Source organism: Cherax quadricarinatus, chromosome 48 (assembly GCF_038502225.1).
Source record: "Cherax quadricarinatus isolate ZL_2023a chromosome 48, ASM3850222v1, whole genome shotgun sequence".
In the NCBI taxonomy this organism is placed as follows: Eukaryota; Metazoa; Arthropoda; class Malacostraca; order Decapoda; family Parastacidae; genus Cherax; species Cherax quadricarinatus.
Window position 1 is genome coordinate 4362170 of NC_091339.1, and position 20000 is coordinate 4382169.

The 20000-nt window shown below is 49.2% G+C and overlaps 2 protein-coding genes across 9 annotated transcripts in view; one reads left to right on the forward strand and one right to left on the reverse strand.

Annotated features, from left to right (window-relative positions):
- Positions 1-15882, reverse strand: part of LOC128696149 (uncharacterized) — an 81350-nt gene extending 65468 nt beyond the window's left edge. Inside the window, exon 1 of the mRNA XM_053787293.2 lies at positions 15736-15882. The gene's annotated coding sequence lies outside the window, so the exon portion shown is untranslated. The remainder of the gene's footprint in view (positions 1-15735) is intronic.
- The window catches only part of LOC128696147 (protein lin-10), a 921476-nt gene that overhangs the window by 529673 nt on the left and 371803 nt on the right, over positions 1-20000 (forward strand). The window lies entirely within an intron of this gene.

The following is a 20000-nucleotide window of genomic DNA, read 5'->3' on the forward strand; positions in this document are numbered from 1 at the left end:
ACAGATGATGCGAAGTTAATGAGATAATCAAATCGGATGAGGATCAGGCAGGACTACAAAGAGACCTGGACAGGCTACAAGCCTGGTCCAGCAACTGGCTCCTTGAATTTAACCCTGCCAAGTGCAAAGTCATGAAGATTGGGGAAGGGTAAAGAAGACCGCAGACACAATATAGTTTAGATGGCCAAAGACTGCAAACCTCACTCAAGGAAAAAGATCTGGGGGTGAGTATAACACCGAGCATATCTCCTGAGGCGCACATCAATCAGATAACTGCTGCAGCATACGGGCGCCTGGCAAACCTACGGATAGTGTTCCGATACCTCAGTAAGGATTCGTTCAAGACTCTGTATACCATTTACGTCAGGCCCATACTGGAGTATGCAGCACCAGTTTGGAATCCACACCTGGTCAAGCACGTCAAGAAATTAGAGAAAGTCCAAAGGTTTGCAACAAGACTAGTCCCAGAGCTACGGGGATTGTCCTACGAAGAAAGGTTGAGGGAAATCGGCCTGACGACACTGGAGGACAGGAAGGTCAGGGGAGACATGATAACGACATATAAAATACTGCGCGGAATAGACAAGGTGGACAAAGACGGGATGTTCCAGAGATGGGACACAGACACAAGAGGTCACAATTGGAAGTTGAAGACTCAGATGAATCAAAGGGATGTTAGGAAGTATTTCTTCAGTCATAGAGTAGTCAGGCCGTGGAATAGCCTAGAAAGTGAAGTAGTGGAGGCGGGAACCATACATAGTTTTAAGGCGAGGTATGATAAAGCTCATGGAGCAGGGAGAGAGAGGACCTAGTAGCAATCAGCGAAGAGGCGGGGCCAGGAGCTATGAATCGACCCCTGCAACCACAAATAGGTGAGTACAAATAGGTGAGTACACACACACACACACACACACACACACACACACACACACACACACACACACACAGACACCCACAGACACACACACACACACACCCACAGACACACACACACACAGAGACACACACACACACACACACACACTCACGCACGCACACACACACACACACACACACACACACACACACACACACACACACACACACGCACGCACACACACACACACACACACACACACCGTAAACGAGTGTTCAAAATTTGAATGTTATCGGACGAGATGTTCTCGAGTTATGAATGAAATAAACTTGAATAGAAGGAAGAAAACAAGAAAAAATAGTCAAGTACGTAAAGGTTGACTTAACTAGTTGTTAAAGTTGTTAGTTGTTAAAGTTGTTAGTTGTTAAAGTTGTTAGTTGTGGTATGAGATGCGCTTGTCCAGTTATCAACGTTCTTTTTTTTTAAATTAACACAACGGTCGTTCCGCACCAAGGCAGAGTGAACCGAGAAAGAAGAAACACTTTCATCATCATTCACTTCATCACTGTGTTGCCAGAGGCGCTCCTACACTACAGTTATAAAACTGCAACATTCACACTCCAGCTTCAGAGTGCAGACACTGTACTTCCCACCTCCAGGACTCAAGTTCGGCCTGCTGGTTTCCCTGCATCCCTTCATGACAGGTGTTGCTTGAGACTGTGTACACTGCTGCAGTAGTTATGTTAATTGTGTTAGTCTGGTGATGCTGTTGATTGTACTAGAGGCAGTGGTGGCTGTCTTGAGTTTACTCAAGATCTCGGGGATGTGTTTGCCAATCAAGGTGTTGGGGAGGACTGTGTATATCTTGTCACTGGCGTCAGGTCTGGCAGAGTTGATGAGGTTCTGGGCCAGTTGTCTACTGTCACTGACGTACTGTAGAGGTCAGTGTATGTTGGTGAAGACTGTAGCAGCAGGGACAAGCATTCTTCAAGCTCATTACTGCTGACAGCACCGCACTTAGTATAGGCATCGTGGTGTTAGTGCAAGTGTAGGAGATGGTGTTGGATGGTGTAGTGGTGTTAGTGGAAGTATAGAAGGTGCTGGTTGATGTAATGGTGATAGTGGAAGTGTAGATGGTGGTGGGGGTGTAGTGGTCCAGCTCCATGGTCTGGACCATGGACCTGAACTCGTCTCCAGTCTGAGGGACTGACCACCTCAAATGCGTTGTCTCCAAGTTTGATGGACTGATTACATCTTCATTTCACTACAACACCAGTTGCATCTGTATCTGACTGAAGAAGCCTACTGTGTAGGCGAAACATTCCATCATAAAGTTCCCCAATGTTGCACATGTCTTAATCCACAGCTCTTAGTAGAGGGAATCATGCTGGGTGAAGAAGAGGCTTCCGAGGAGGCGCAGTGGAACCCATGACGGGGGTTCAGTGAGAGAGTCGCGGAGACACACACCTTCAGGACCAGCGAGTCATCAATGTCCCAGCACGGCAAATTGATGACTTGGAAAGCGTGTAACCGGGGAGGAAGGGATGAGCTGTCAGGTCTAGGCAGGAGACCTTCCCCCTTCTGTATGCTGATGTTTCGAATGCGGTATGATGTTTCGGATGTGCGAAATGTGCAAAACAACCGTCTGAGGTTTTAGATAGGTGTGCCTGCTGTATTGTGAGAGGCGCTGATTATTTCAGAGATTCACGAAATCGTAAAGACACGATTGCAAACAAACCATACCACGGGCGGGATTTGAACCTGCGATCAGAGAGTCTCAAAACTCCAGACCATCACGTTAACCACTGGACCAGCTAGCCACAATAAGATTCGTCCAACTAGGTGTATTTCTACACCATAGGAAGGTTAGCATAGACACCACTGTGTCCACGGCCACGCTAGCAGGAGATTCGTCTGTAAAAACTTCCATTTCCATTTGTGGTCACAGTGGTGTCTATGCTAACCTTCCTATGGTGTAGAAATACATCTAGTTGGACGAATCTTATTGTGGCTAACTGGTCCAGTGGCTAACGCGACGGTCTGGAGTTTTGAGACTCTCTGACCGCGGGTTCAATCCCGCCCGTGGTATGGTTTATTTCAGAGATTCTCGGGGGGGGGGGAGTGCGTGGGCGAAACGTCAACATTGAATAAAGGCTCCATATAACTGCATATTTCTCTCTTTACTATCGTGTTGGTATCTCCTACCGTTATCTATATATCTTGCTGAGGTTTAACAACACACAGGTTTAATAAACCATGTTAAGGTTTAATAAACCACAGCAACACCATGTTAAGGTTTAATAAACCACAGCAACACCATGTTAAGGTTTAATAAAGGCTGAGGACACCATATGTGTGGCAGCCTCAGTGTTTACCTCGGTGACTGCAAGGATCCCCCACTTGATGTACTCTACCACTGAGTCCCTACCACTGAGCCCTTATCACTGAGTCCCTATCACTGAGTTCTTACTACTGAGTCCTTACCACTGATTCCTTACCACTGAGTCCCTACTGCTAAGTCCCTACTGAGTCCTTACCACTGAGTCCTTACCACTGAGTCCTTATCACTGAGTCCTTATAGGTTGATTTAAGCCAATGTTTATTTAGAGATGAGGGTGTAGTGTTGGAGGGATAGTGTTTGAGGAGGTATGGTATACCTGTGACCGGTTTCAAGAGTCCATCTAGTTCCTCAACCCGGCCTTGGGCCAGGCTCTTCTGGTGCTTGCCTGATCACTCAGATTGCTGCTGGTGGTTCGCTGGTCTACAAATCAGTCACAGCCTGATTGATCTTTAACCTGGTGAAGATACTTGTCGTTTCCTCTCGAAGACTTCTACAGCTTTCCCAACAGTGTTTCTGATATCTTCTGGCAAGATGTTGAATAGTCTGAGTCCACGAATGTTGATACAGTGTTCTCTTATTGTTCTCATGGCGCCTTTGTTTTTTCACTGGATTTATTTTACATTTCCTGTTATATCTCTCACTCCAACATGTTGTTATGGCAGTGTGTAGGTTCAGAAGCAGACACGCAAGCATTTTGCACTTATATATTATATAATATATTCTCCATACCAGAGATTACATATTCTTTTCTTTCGGGCATTTTCAGTAGATTAAATGCTTCATTGGCTCTGTGATGTCATAAATGATCTCTGTATCTGTTTCAGCTCCTGTGTTGAACGGAGTCGTCAACACCGAACAGTACTCTAGGCACGAGAGCACTGGTTATTTGAATAGGGTCACCACTGGCATTGTTTCTCTTGTTTTGAAAACTCTCATTATCAACCATTTTTTTCTAGTTTTCGCAGTATTTGTTTTATTGTGTTCTCTAAATGATAGATTACTGACATTATTACACTCAGTTTTTTCACATTATCTTCTCGTTCTGTTAGGTGGCCCTCCTGTGTTTTATATGCAGTGTTCTGTATGCAGTTTTTTTTCTATATCTGAGCAGTTGGAAAATCATAAGTGAATATCACATTATTTTCTGACACCCCCCGGGAAATTTTTGCTGGTATTCTTCTCCTATTTTTCAGTGTATTATACCGAGATGATTTTCATACTTATTTTTTATCATATGCAAATAATGACATAAAGCTGTGACCAGGATTTTTGTCCATTGACCTCAGATTATGTGCCGTCACTCCGTGACGACATTTACCATGTTGCTTCACAAACTCTGTGTAGCCTACGTCTTCATTTTTATTTACTTCCAAAGCTTCCGTGATCTTGATGTAATAATGGTTCAGCAGCTGTCAGAAGCATGATCTTCCGGCTGTACATCCATGTTGGTATGGATTGATAACGTGTGATGTTAGAGATACAGGACTGTAGTGTGTTGCCAGCGCTCTTCTGCCTCCCTTGTACACACGAGCTATATCTGCACTCTTGAAGGTTTCTGAGAGTTCGGTTGGATCTAGAGTACACTGAGTGCTCGTGCTCGTGGTGTTTTGCACTTCTTTATGAACAAGGAATGCCACAAGTCTACGCCAGCTGCTCTATAAATGGCCATGTTTTCTATTTTGTTATACTTATTCTACGAGATTAGTGTTTACGTCATATATAATTTGTAGGTCAGACAGAAGGTATTACAGAAATTCTTTACCTTCCACTCTACTTTCGTTTAGTGGGTTGTTGAATGTTTATTCTCATTGATCTTTTAACATTTCGCTCATTTCTTTATATCGTCGTCAGTGTGTGAACCTTGTAAATAATGGGTCACTTCTAGACTTGAGTGTTGTCTAAGTGTAGAAATATTGAGTATTGTTTCACATGCAATAATTTCCTGGACGCGTTATTATTTTCTGTGTTACCTCTTGTGTTTGTGATCATCGTTAATGTTGTGTAATGTTGTGTAATGTTGTGTAATGTTGTATAATGTTGTGTAATGTTGTGTAATGTTGTGTAATGTTGTGTAATGTTGTGTAATGGGTAAAGTATCAATGTTAACCCACACTAACAGGTTACAAGCAAAACTAACAGGCCACTAACGAGCCACAAGCCACACTAACAGACCACTCTAACAAGCCACACTAACAAGCAACAAGCCACACTAACAAGACACAAGCCACACTAACAAGCAACAAGCCACACTAATAAGCCACAAGCCACACTAACAAGCAACAAGCCACACTAATAAGCCACAAGCCACACTAACAAGCAACAAGCCACACTAACAAGCAACAAGCCACACTAACAAGACACAAGCCACACTAACAAGACACAAGCCACACTAACAAGCAACAAGCCACACTAACAAGACACAAGCCACACTAACAAGCAACAAGCCACACTAAGCCACAAGCCACACTAACAAGCAACAAGCCACACTAATAAGCCACAAGCCACACTAACAAGCAACAAGCCACACTAACAAGCAACAAGCCACACTAACAAGCAACAAGCCAAACTAACAAGCAACAAGCCACACTAACAAGCAACAAGCCACACTAACAAGCAACAAGCCACACTAACAAGCAACAGGCCAAACTAACAAGCCACAAGCCACACTAACAAGCCAAAAGCCACACTAACAAACAACAAGCCACACTAACAAGCCACAGTAACAAGCAACAAGCCACACTAACAAGCAACAAGCGACAAGCCACACTAACAAGCAACAAGCCACACTAACAAGCAACAAGCCAAACTAACAAGCCACAAGCCACACTAACAAGCCAAAAGCCACACTAACAAGCAACAAGCCACACTTACAAGCCACACTTACAAGCCACAAGCCACACTAACAAGCAACAAGCCACACTAACAAGCAACAAGCCACAAGCCACACTAACACGCCACAAGCCACAAGCCACACTAACACGCCACAAGCCACACTAACAAGCAACAAGCCACACTAACAAGCAACAAGCCACACTAACAAGCAACAATCCACACTAACAAGCCACAAGCCACTAACTAACAAGCAACAAGCCACAAGCCACACTAACAAGCAACAAGCCACACTAACAAGCAACAAGCCACACTAACAAGCAACAAGCCACACTAACAAGCCACAAGCCACACTAACAAGCAACAAGCCACACTAACAAGCCACAAGCCACACTAACAAGCAACAAGCCACACTAACAAGCCACAAGCCACACTAACAAGCAACAAGCCACACTAACAAGCCACAAGCCACACTAACAAGCCACAAGCCACACTAACAAGCAACAAGCCACACTAACAAGCCACAAGCCACACTAACAAGCAACAAGCCACACAAGCCGCAAGCCACACTAACAAGCAACAAGCCACACAAGCAACAAGCCACACTAACAAGCAACAAGCCACGCTAACAAGCCACAAGCCACACTAACAAGCAACAAGCCACACTAACAAGCAACAAGCCACACTAACAAGCCACACTAACAAGCCACAAGCCACACTAACAAGCAACAAGCCACACTAACAAGCAACAAGCCACACTAACAAGCAACAAGCCACACTAACAAGCAACAAGCCACACAAGCAACAAGCCACACTAACAAGCAACAAGCCACACTAACAAGCAACAAGCCACACTAACAAGCAACAAGCCACACTAACAAGCAACAAGCCACACAAGCAACAAGCCACACTAACAGGCCACAAGCCACACTAACTAGCAACAAGCCACACTAACAAGCCACACTAACAAGCCACAAGCCACACTAACAAGCAACAAGCCACACTAGCAACAAGCCACACTAACTAGCAACAAGCCACACTAACAAGCCACACAAGCCACGCTAACAAGCAACAAGCCACACTAGCGTCAGTATAATCGTTACAGTATAAAAAGTGTGTACAAGAAAGTCTTAACGACACACCTCTTACCTGTCCCCTGAGGGTGAGGAGCTGAGGGAAAGTCATTCTTTCTTACTTACTGCTTAAGGGCGAATATTATCGGGTTTGTTTGACCCCGATACAGCAACTTCCGGGTCGATTATCTGAATGTTTTCGTTCACTGTGTGTGAGTGTATGTGCATATATGGGTGTGTACTCACCTATATGTGGTTGCAGGGGTCGATTCATAGCTCCTGGCCCCGCCTCTTCACTGGTCGATACTAATTCACTCTCTCCCTGCTCCATGATATTTGTCATACCTCTTCTTAAAGCTATTTATAGAACTTGCTTCCACTACTTCACTCTCCAGATTATTCCAGTTCATGACAACTCTAAGACTAAAGAAATACTTCCTAACATCCCTATGACTCATCTGGGTTTTCAGCTTCCAATTATGTCCCCTTGTTTCTGTATCCCATCTCTGAAACATTCGATCCTTGTCCACCTTATCAATGCCTCTCAGTATTTTATACGTTGTTATAATGTCCCCTCTATCCCTCCTATCCTCTAGTGTCATCAGGTTGAGTTCCCTTAACCTCTCATCATAAGACTGACCCCTCAGTTCCGGGACTAATCGTGTTGCAATTTTTTGCACTTTCTCCACTTTCGTGACGTGTTTGACTGAGGGTTCCATACTGCCTGATCCTCATCCGATTTAATTCTCCTCATTAACTTCACATCGTCTGCAAGCAGGGACACTTCTGAGTCTATCCCTCCCATCATGTCATTCATATATACCAAAAATAGCACTGGTCCTAGAACTGACCCCTGTGGAACCCCGCTCGTCACAGGCGCCCACTCTGACACCTCGTCACGTGCCATCACTCGTTGTTGCCTCCCTGTCAGATATTCTCTGTTCCATTGCAATGCCTTTCTTGTTACGTGTGCCTGATCCTCTAGTTTTTGCACTAATCTCTTGTGAGGAACTGTGTCAAAGGCCTTCTTGCAGTCCAAGAAAGTGCAATCTACCCACCTCTCTCTCTTGTGTCTTCCGTTACATTGTCATAAAAGCTCCAGTAGGTTTGTCACTCAGGGTTTTTCTTCCATGAATCCGCGCTGGTTGTCATTTATAAGCTTGTTCCGTTCTAGTTGCTCCACCACTCTCCTGATAATCTTCTCCATGACTATACACCTCAGTGACACTGGTTTATAGTTTAGTGCCTCTTTTCTTTCTCTTTTTTTTAAAAAAAATGGGAACTACATTTGCCGTCCTGCATACGTCAGGTAGTTTCCCAGTTTCATTGGATGTGTTGAAAATTGTTGTTAGTGGCACATACATCACCTCTGCTCCCTCTCTAAGGACCCACGGAGAGATGTCCGGTCCCACCGCCTTTGAGGTATCAAGGTCACTTTGCAGCTTCTTCACCTCCTCGGTTGTGTGTTTCATCCCACACTTGTTGGTATATTCCTTGTTGAAGTACCCCCCTATTCTGACTTCTCGGAGTCTTTTCTGTCTCCACTGTGTGTGTGTGTGTGTGTGTGTGTGTGTGTGTGTGTGTGTGTGTGTGTGTGTGTGTGTGTGTGCGCGCGCGCGCTTATATACATGTGTGTGTGTCCGTAAAGAGGTAGTGATGACACAGCAGATGAAAGTGAAACGATTTGTTTGTTGGTCTGCTGGTGTTGATCTGCTGGTGCTGGTCTCCTGGTGTTGGCCTGCTGGTGCTGGTCTGCTGGTGCTGGTCTGCTGGTGTTGATCTACTGGTGCTGGTCTGCTGGTGCTAGTCTGCTGGTTTTGGACTGCAGGATCTGGTCACCCTTGCAGCACAGGAGACCCACTGGTCACCCTTGCAATACAGGAGACTCTCTGGTTACCCTTACAACACAGGAGACTCTCTGGTCCCCTTGCAACACTCTCTGGTCCCCCTTGCAATACAGGAGACTCTCTGGTTACCCTTACAACACAGGAAGCTCTGGTCACCCTTGCAACACACTCTCTGGTCCCCCTTGCAACACAGAAGACTCTCTGGTCACCCTTGCAACATAACTCAAGAGTAAGACAACATGTGGGCACAGACTGCAGACACATGCAGGACCAGCAACTCTCAGAAGCAGAGTTTCCTGTAGACGTTTACGGAAATTGTTGTTGTAATATAATTTTTGGAATAATTTTAGTCAGGTTCACTGGTGTTATAATTCTTAGAACGATTATTATAGTCAGGTTCACTGGTGTTATAATTCTTAGAACGATTATTATAGTCAGGTTCACTGGTGTTATAATTCTTAGAACGATTATCATAGTCAGGTTCACCGGTGTTATAATTCTTAGAACGATTATTATAGTCAGGTTCACCGGTGTTATAATTCTTAGAACGATTATTATAGTCAGGTTCACTGGTGTTATAATTCTTAGAACGATTATTATAGTCAGGTTCACTGGTGTTATAATTCTTAGAACGATTATTATAGTCAGGTTCACCGGTGTTATAATTCTTAGAACGATTATTATAGTCAGGTTCACCGGTGTTATAATTCTTAGAACGATTATTATAGTCAGTGTTACAAAAAACGCGATTCTAAAAGCTTAGAGATCTCCAGTGAATACCAGAACAGTCTGCTTGAACAAAAAAGAATGCTAAGCCCAATAGCAATACAACAAGCAACTGCGACACAGAATCAGGAATAAGGAGATAATATAACGACACTATGTAGGGACCATCTGCAGATCCTCCACAAAAGTCACAAAACTCCCATACTACTGAACCTAAGTTCAGCATAAGAAAATCCCTGACTGTGATAATACACAGAAACCAGTACAAGTTAAGTGAGAAGTTACAGCTCAGGACCTGAGATGTTTCGAGTGTCTAAGCGACACAACCTCAGTACAACGTCGAAAATCACTAAGTCTATACAATATTCTGTGAACAGAGTTCTACAGAACTAACAAGAATAATGAGACAGACAATCTGTCCGACCACCAAGAGAGTCTAGAGCAGACTGAATACTTTAGGCGAGGTGAGGACACCCCCCCCCCTCAATCACGTGATAGCTCCGTGGACAACTGCAGCTCAGAAGCCGGCAGAGAAACGAGCAAGGAGCGATAATTACAGTAGTTAGACAATCAAGACTTGAACTGAGCACATAATAGGTTACATCCTACCTAACAAAGGAAGCTACGTCAAATAACAATATAAAGCAATACATTTACGATTTAGCTATTATCGCAAATATAAGCAATATAAAATTAAATGAAAAGGTAATAATTATATATATACATAATAATCATTGCAACCCATTCAGGGGTTGCAACAGTCAGGTTCACCGGTGTTATAATTCTTGGAATGATTATAGCCAAGTTTACTAGTGCTAAAATATAATTCTTGGAATGATTATCGCCATATTCAGTTTATATTTAAGGTGACTACAAGAAGAGTTAAGTGTACTTGACTTCTTGTAAGGAGCGTAATGTGTTAGTCTCGTCTTCAGAAAATTTTCTCTGGCTGATATGTATGGATATTGTTCACTGTCAAGATTGTTGATGGACACGACTCATTGTGGTGTGTAACGTCAAGTTGGAAAGTTATTGACCGTCTGGATGTCAACATTACGATCGTTATCAACATCTTACGTTATTTCAAAACCTCGGTAAAATATGTAATTGTTAAAGTAACTGACAGGTATTTTAAGAGATTATTTTGATGTGTTTGATGACAATCATCATTGATGTTGGTGATGATGATCTTCATGTTTGATAACAGTCATCACTGAAGGTGATAATCTTAATATTACATCCCTGTCAGACGTCGTAGGATAACACTTGACGTATACAGGCGAGTGTTGTCAGTTGTACTTTGCGACAGCAGGTGATCCACGGGCAGTAACTACATGGATCAGAAATACATTGATGCATGAGTTGCATCTCACTCTGCAGGATAACTTGTTGCAGTTGCCTGCTGTTGGCTAAGGACTGAATAAATGAGTGTCGTCACACACTGTAGTTAGTACTGACAAGTGTGTGTGTGTGTGTGTGTGTGTGTGTGTGTGTGTGTGTGTGTGTGTGTGTGTGTGTGACCCGCATGAGACTGTCCAGACATTCATTGAGGAGACGTTTCGCCCACCAGGATTTTCCTCAGGAACTGTCTTTCTTATATAGAAGATAAAATTCAAGACTATAACATCACTTGATTCCTTCGGATCAAAGTGAGGTAGAGAATGTCGTGTACACGGAGACACCTCTTATCCTCGTACAGTATCATCACCATGTAAAATACAACACAAATACAGTATAATAAGATTCTTTACTGACGTTTCGCCCACAAATTGAACCTTATTAATATACAAACAGAAAAACCAGAGTCTTATCTTAAAAAAACCTAACTTAACACTTCAACTCAACACTTTCACTAGGTTCATCCTCCGTCTGCAGGTTTATTGTTTGCAACCTGGTCAAGCTCAGCTGTGTAGGCGGAACCTCCTCATTAAAAGAATCGCATTATACTACTGCATTTGTATCCTTATTCCCTACGTCTGTGAGACTTTATTTCGCAACCCTGAGAGTCAGTAACACAGCTACGGGAACAATTGTGATAACACCTCTCCATGACCTGGTAACACCTCTGCATGATCTGGTAACCTCTCCATGACCTGGTATCACCTCTCCATGACCTGGTAACACCTCTGCATGATCTGGTAACACCTCTCCATGACCTGGTAACACCTCTCCATGACCTGGTAACACCTCTGCATGATCTGGTAACCTCTCCATGACCTGGTATCACCTCTCCATGACTTGGTAACACCTCTGCATGATCTGGTAACACCTCTGCATGACCTGGTAACACCTCTCCATGACCTGGTAACACCTCTCCATGACCTGGTAACACCTCTCCATGATCTGGTAACACTTCTCCATGACCTGGTAACACCTCTGCATGACCTGGTAACACCTCTCCATGACCTGGTAACACCTCTCCATGACCTGGTAACACCTCTCCATGACCTGGTAACACCTCTGCATGACCTGGTAACACCTCTCCATGACCTGGTAACACCTCTTCATGACCTTGTAACACCTCTCCATGACCTGGTAACACCTCTTCATGACCTGGTAACACCTCTCCATGACCTGGTAACACCTCTCCATGACCTGGTAACACCTCTCCATGACCTGGTAACACCTCTCCGTGACCTTGTAACACCTCTCCGTGACCTTGTAACACCTCTCCGTGACCTGGTAACACCTCTCCATGACAAGGTAACACCTCTCCATGACCTTGTAACACCTCTCCATGACCTGGTAACACCTCTCCATGACCTGGTAACACCTCTCCATGACCTGGTAACACCTCTCCATGACCTGGTAACACCTCTCCATGACCTGGTAACACCTCTCCATGACCTGGTAACACCTCTCCATGACCTGGTAATAGATACCGACAAATTGGTTTAGAAAGTCACGTGAACAAACACTAGGACATATTAGAAAAAGTTCTGGTTCTGGGATCTTGATCACTTCTAACATACAGAGGTTAAAATGGCAGTGTATATAGGCGGAGAGTGAGGTGTGAGTGACATGATGACCTGAAGAATGTCATGTTGGGATGAGGACGGGTAGACGATGTGATCATGTGACCCTTTCTCAATAACACAGGAGTCACATGATCACATTTCCTACCTGTCCTCATCCCAATATGGCTTAATTCACCAGCTTAGTAAACTGTTAGGTAAGAAACTGACTCACTTCTCACATTACTGAAGCTTTATGAGTGTTTTGACATGTTTACTGAACAAATGTTAGTAATGTTGTCGTTTTGCTTTCCCTAAACAAAGGTTAATATCTTGTTCACATATAAATACAAATGTATAATTTTCCAGACATTCCAGGTTGGCATCCATACATTGGTACTTGACACTGGAAAGTGTATTGCCCATCACTCACGTTAGGCAGTTTGAGAAATGTTGACTGAGTAGCATGCAGTTTATGTGTGTACATTTACTAACATGTAATGATGGGATGACTGTAATTGTCATATTGAAAAAAAAAATGGTAGAAAATGACAGAGTGGCCGAAAAAATACATTAACTATCACTCATTCAGTAGCTGTCTTGGCAGGCATGTGCTGATATTAACAGCGGGAATTACCTTTTGGACCGTAACATTCCTCAGTCCTCCTTCAGAGTGCAGGCACTGTACTTCCCACCTCCAGGACTGTAACATTCCTCAGTCCTCCTTCAGAGAGCAGGCACTGTACTTCCCACCTCCAGGACTGTAACATTCCTCAGTCCTCCTTCAGAGTGCAGGCACTGTACTTCCCACCTCCAGGACTGTAACATTCCTCAGTCCTCCTTCAGAGTGCAGGCACTGTACTTCCCACCTCCAGGACTGTAACATTCCTCAGTCCTCCTTCAGAGTGCAGGCACTGTACTTCCCACCTCCAGGACTGTAACATTCCTCAGTCCTCCTTCAGAGTGCAGGCACTGTACTTCCCACCTCCAGGACTGTAACATTCCTCAGTCCTCCTTCAGAGTGCAGGCACTGTACTTCCCACCTCCAGGACTGTAACATTCCTCAGTCCTCCTTCAGAGTGCAGGCACTGTACTTCCCACCTCCAGGACTGTAACATTCCTCAGTCCTCCTTCAGAGTGCAGGCACTGTACTTCCCACCTCCAGGACTGTAACATTCCTCAGTCCTCCTTCAGAGTGCAGGCACTGTACTTCCCACCTCCAGGACTGTAACATTCCTCAGTCCTCCTTCAGAGTGCAGGCACTGTACTTCCCACCTCCAGGACTGTAACATTCCTCAGTCCTCCTTCCGAGTGCAGGCACTGTACTTCCCACCTCCAGGACTGTAACATCCCCCAGTCCTCCTTCAGAGTGCAGGCACTGTACTTCCACCTCCAGGACTGTAACATTCCTCAGTCCTCCTTCCGAGTGCAGGCACTGTACTTCCCACCTCCAGGACTGTAACATTCCTCAGTCCTCCTTCAGAGTGCAGGCACTGTACTTCCCACCTCCAGGACTGTAACATTCCTCAGTCCTCCTTCAGAGTGCAGGCACTGTACTTCCCACCTCCAGGACTGTAACATTCCTCAGTCCTCCTTCAGAGTGCAGGCACTGTACTTCCCACCTCCAGGACTGTAACATTCCTCAGTCCTCCTTCAGAGTGCAGGCACTGTACTTCCCACCTCCAGGACTGTAACATTCCTCAGTCCTCCTTCAGAGTGCAGGCACTGTACTTCCACCTCCAGGACTGTAACATTCCTCAGTCCTCCTTCAGAGAGCAGGCACTGTACTTCCCACCTCCAGGACTGTAACATTCCTCAGTCCTCCTTCAGAGTGCAAGCACTGTACTTCCCACCTCCAGGACTGTAACATTCCTCAGTCCTCCTTCAGAGTGCAGGCACTGTACTTCCCACCTCCAGGACTGTAACATCCCTCAGCCCTCCTTCAGAGAGCAGGCACTGTACTTCCCACCTCCAGTTCTGTAACATCCCTCAGCCCTCCTTCAGAGAGCAGGCACTGTACTTCCCACCTCCAGTTCTGTAACATCCCTCAGCCCTCCTTCAGAGAGCAGGCACTGTACTTCCCACCTCCAGTTCTGTAACATCCCTCAGTCCTCCTTCAGAGAGCAGGCACTGTACTTCCCACCTCCAGGACTGTAACATCCCTCAGTCCTCCTTCAGAGAGCAGGCACTGTACTTCCACCTCCAGGACTGTAACATCCCTCAGTCCTCCTTCAGAGAGCAGGCACTGTACTTCCCACCTCCAGGACTGTAACATCCCTCAGCCCTCCTTCAGAGAGCAGGCACTGTACTTCCCACCTCCAGGACTGTAACATCCCTCAGCCCTCCTTCAGAGTGCAGGCACTGTACTTCCCACCTCCAGGACTGTAACATCCCCCAGTCCTCCTTCAGAGTGCAGGCACTGTACTTCCCACCTCCAGGACTGTAACATCCCCCAGTCCTCCTTCAGAGTGCAGGCACTGTACTTCCCACCTACAAGACAAGAGTCCGGGTAACTCCTGATCAAGTAGTGAACACCGGGAATATCGTTACTGTAGCTACAAACACTGCTAACGGAACACCTGGAACATTGTTACTGTAGATACAAGCACTGGTAACTGAACACCAGGAACACTGTTACTGTAGCTACAAACACTGCTAACGGAACACCTGGAACATTGTTACTGTAGCTACAAGCACTGGTAACTGAACACCAGGAACACTGTTACTGTAGCTACAAACACTGATAACGGAACACCTGGAACATTGTTACTGTAGATACAAGCACTAGTAACTGAACACCAGGAACACTGTTACTGTAGCTACAAACACTGATAACGGAACACCTGGAACATTGTTACTGTAGCTACAAGCACTGGTAACTGAACACCAGGAACACTGTTACTGTAGCTACAAATGGGATTATCAAACACGTAATTAAAACACCGTAGCTGAGATGTAACTCTTATTTCATATACACTGAGAGGTTTGTATCACTGTAGTATATACACCGAAACTTTAATCCCTATTTTAGAGTATCAAAATATTCTTGACTATTGGTGACAGGTGACATAATATGCAGTCGATAGACTTCAAACCCAGTTAACCGTACCTGTTGAAGGGGTGTAGTGGTTAAGCAACACCCAGTGTATATGTGTTGATGGAGTGTAGGTGAGGTACACAGCGCGAGGTTCACTACTCAAGACACCGTCCAAGTCACCAGGAACACCAGTACACTCACACTGGTAGTCACCGTCACCCTCACTAAGTCTTCACTAGACTGACAGTGAAAGAGAGAGTTCACTGCAGCATGTGATGGAGGAGGTGCAGTCTCCGTCAGGGGGGCAGGGAGGGGGTGGTGGGTCGTCAGGAGAGGGTGGGGGTGGAGGGTCGTCAGGAGACAGAGAGGGGATGGAGGGTCGTCAGGAGTCAGAGAGGGGATGGAGGGTCTTCAGGAGTCAGAGAGGGGATGGAGGGTCGTCAGGAGTCAGAGATGGGATGGAGGGTCTTCAGGAGTCAGAGAGGGGATGGAGGGTCGTCAGGAGACAGAGAGGGGATGGAGGGTCGTCAGGAGACAGAGAGGGGATGGAGGGTCGTCAGGAGACAGAGAGGGGATGGAGGGTCGTCAGGAGACAGAGAGGGGATGGAGGGTCGTCAGGAGACAGAGAGGGGATGGAGGGTCGTCAGGAGACAGGGACTGGATGGTCGTCAGGAGACAGAGAGGGGATGGAGGGTCGTCAGGAGACAGAGAGGGGATGGAGGGTCTTCAGGAGACAGAGAGGGGATGGAGGGTCGTCAGGAGACAGAGAGGGGATGGAGGGTCGTCAGGAGACAGAGAGGGGATGGAGGGTCGTTAGGAGACAGAGAGGGGATGGAGGGTCGTCAGGAGACAGAGAGGGGATGGAGGGTCGTCAGGAGACAGAGAGGGGATGGAGGGTCGTCAGGAGACAGAGAGGGGATGGAGGGTCGTCAGGAGACAGAGAGGGGATGGAGGGTCGTCAGGAGACAGAGAGGGGATGGAGGGTCGTCAGGAGACAGACAGGGGATGGAGGGTCGTCAGGAGACAGAGAGGGAATGGAGGGTCGTCAGGAGACAGAGGGGATGGAGGGTCGTCAGGAGACAGAGAGGGGATGGAGGGTCGTCAGGAGACAGAGAGGGGATGGAGGGTCGTCAGGAGACAGAGAGGGAATGGAGGGTCGTCAGGAGACAGAGAGGGGATTGAGGGTCGTAAGGAGACAGAGAGGGGATGGAGGGTCGTCAGGAGACAGAGAGGGGATGGAGGGTCGTCAGGAGACAGAGAGGGGATGGAGGGTCGTCAGGAGACAGAGAAGGGACGGAGGGTCGTCAGGAGACAGAGAAGGGACGGAGGGTCGTCAGGAGACAGAGGGGATGGAGGGTCGTCAGGAGACAGGGGATGGAGGGTCGTCAGGAGACAGAGGGGATGGAGGGTGGTCAGGAGACAGAGAGGGGATGGAGGGTCGTCAGGAGACAGAGAGGGGATGGAGGGTCGTTAGGAGACAGAGAGGGGATGGAGGGTCGTCAGGAGACAGAGAGGGAACGGAGGGTCGTCAGGAGACAGAGAGGGGACGGAGGGTCGTCAGGAGACAGAGAGGGGACGGAGGGTCGTCAGGAGACAGAGGGGGTATGGAGGGTCGTCTGGAGACAGAGGGGGGGATGGAGGGTCTTCAGGAGACAGAGGGGGGACGGAGGGTCGTCAGGAGACAGAGGGGGGACGGAGGGTCGTCAGGAGACCGAGGGGGGATGGAGGGTCGTTAGGAGACGGGGGATGGAGGGTCGTCAGGAGACAGAGGGGGATGGAGGGTCGTCAGGAGACAGAGGGGGGACGGAGGGTCGTCAGGAGACAGAGGGGGGAAGGAGGGTCGTCAGGAGACGGGGGATTGAGGGTCGTCAGGAGACAGAGAGGGGACGGAGGGTCGTCAGGAGACAGAGAGGGGACGGAGGGTCGTCAGGAGACAGAGGGGGGATGGAGGGTCGTCTGGAGACAGAGGGGGGGAGGGAGGGTCGTCAGGAGACAGAGAGGGAACGGAGGGTCGTCAGGAGACAGAGAGGGGACGGAGGGTCGTCAGGAGACAGAGAGGGGACGGAGGGTCGTCAGGAGACAGAGGGGGGATGGAGGGTCGTCTGGAGACAGAGGGGGGGATGGAGGGTCTTCAGGAGACAGAGGGGGGACGGAGGGTCGTCAGGAGACAGAGGGGGGACGGAGGGTCGTCAGGAGACAGAGGGGGGATGGAGGGTCGTTAGGAGACGGGGGATGGAGGGTCGTCAGGAGACAGAGGGGGATGGAGGGTCGTCAGGAGACAGAGGGGGGAGGGAGGGTCGTGAGGAGACAGAGGGGGGACGGAGGGTCGTCAGGAGACAGAGAGGGGACGGAGGGTCGTCAGGAGACAGAGGGGGGATGGAGGGTCGTCAGGAGACGGGGGATGGAGGGTCGTCAGGAGACAGAGAGGGGACGGAGGGTCGTCAGGAGACAGAGAGGGGACGGAGGGTCGTCAGGAGACAGAGGGGGGACGGAGGGTCGTCAGGAGACAGAGAGGGGACGGAGGGTCGTCAGGAGACAGAGGGGGGATGGAGGGTCGTCAGGAGACGGGGGAGGGAGGGTCGTCAGGAGACAGAGAGGGGACGGAGGGTCGTCAGGAGACAGAGAGGGGACGGAGGGTCGTCAGGAGACAGAGGGGGACGGAGGGTAGTCAGGAGACAGAGGGGGGACGGAGGGTCGTCAGGAGACAGTGAGGGGACGGAGGGTGGTCAGGAGACAGAGGGGGGACGGAGGGTCGTCAGGAGACAGAGAGGGGACGGAGGGTCGTCAGGAGCCAGCGGGGGGACGGAGGGTCGTCAGGAGACAGAGGGGGGACGGAGGGTCGTCAGGAGACAGAGGGGGGACGGAGGGTCGTCAGGAGACAGAGGGGGGACGGAGGGTCGTCAGGAGACAGAGAGGGGACGGAGGGTCGTCAGGAGACAGAGGGGGGACGGAGGGTCGTCAGGAGACAGAGGGGGGACGGAGGGTCGTCAGGAGACAGGGAGGGGACGGAGGGTCGTCAGGAGACAGAGCGGGGACGGAGGGTCGTCAGGAGACAGAGGGGGGACGGAGGGTCGTCAGGAGACAGGGGGGGGACGGAGGGTCGTCAGGAGACAGGGGGGGGACGTAGGGTCGTCAGGAGACAGAGGGGGGACGGAGGGTCGTCAGGAGACAGGGGGGACGGAGGGTCGTCAGGAGACAGAGGGGGGCCGGAGGGTCGTCAGGAGACAGGGGGGGGACGGAGGGTCGTCAGGAGACAGGGGGGGACGGAGGGTCGTCAGGAGACAGAGGGGGAACGGAGGGTCGTCAGGAGACAGAGGGGGGACGGAGGGTCGTCAGGAGACAGAGGGGGGACGGAGGGTCGTCAGGAGACAGAGGGGGGACGGAGGGTCGTCAGGAGACAGGGGGGGACGGAGGGTCGTCAGGAGACAGAGGGGGGACGGAGGGTCGTCAGGAGACAGAGGGGGGGACGGAGGGTCGTCAGGAGACAGAGGGGGGACGGAGGGTCGTCAGGAGACAGAGGGGGGACGGAGGGTCGTCAGGAGACAGAGGGGGGACGGAGGGTCGTCAGGAGACAGGGGGGGACGGAGGGTCGTCAGGAGACAGAGGGGGGACGGAGGGTCGTCAGGAGACAGGGGGGGACGGAGGGTCGTCAGGAGACAGAGGGGGGACGGAGGGTCGTCAGGAGACAGGGGGGGACGGAGGGTCGTCAGGAGACAGGGGGGGACGGAGGGTCGTCAGGAGACAGAGGGGGGACGGAGGGTCGTCAGGAGACAGGGGGGGACGGAGGGTCGTCAGGAGACAGAGGGGGGACGGAGGGTCGTCAGGAGACAGGGGGGGACGGAGGGTCGTCAGGAGACAGAGGGGGGACGGAGGGTCGTCAGGAGACAGAGGGAGGACGGAGGGTCGTCAGGAGACAGAGGGGGGACGGAGGGTCGTCAGGAGACAGAGGGGGGACGGAGGGTCGTCAGGACAGAGGGGGGACGGAGGGTCGTCAGGAGCCAGAGGGGGGACGGAGGGTCGTCAGGAGACAGAGGGGGGACGGAGGGTCGTCAGGAGACAGAGGGGGGACGGAGGGTGGTCAGGAGACAGAGGGGGGACGGAGGGTCGTCAGGAGACAGAGGGGGGACGGAGGGTCGTCAGGAGACAGGGGGGGACGGAGGGTCGTCAGGAGACAGAGGGGGGACGGAGGGTCGTCAGGAGACAGAGGGGGGACGGAGGGTGGTCAGGAGACAGAGGGGGGACGGAGGGTCGTCAGGAGACAGAGGGGGGACGGAGGGTCGTCAGGAGACAGAGGGGGGACGGAGGGTCGTCAGGAGACAGAGGGGGGACGGAGGGTC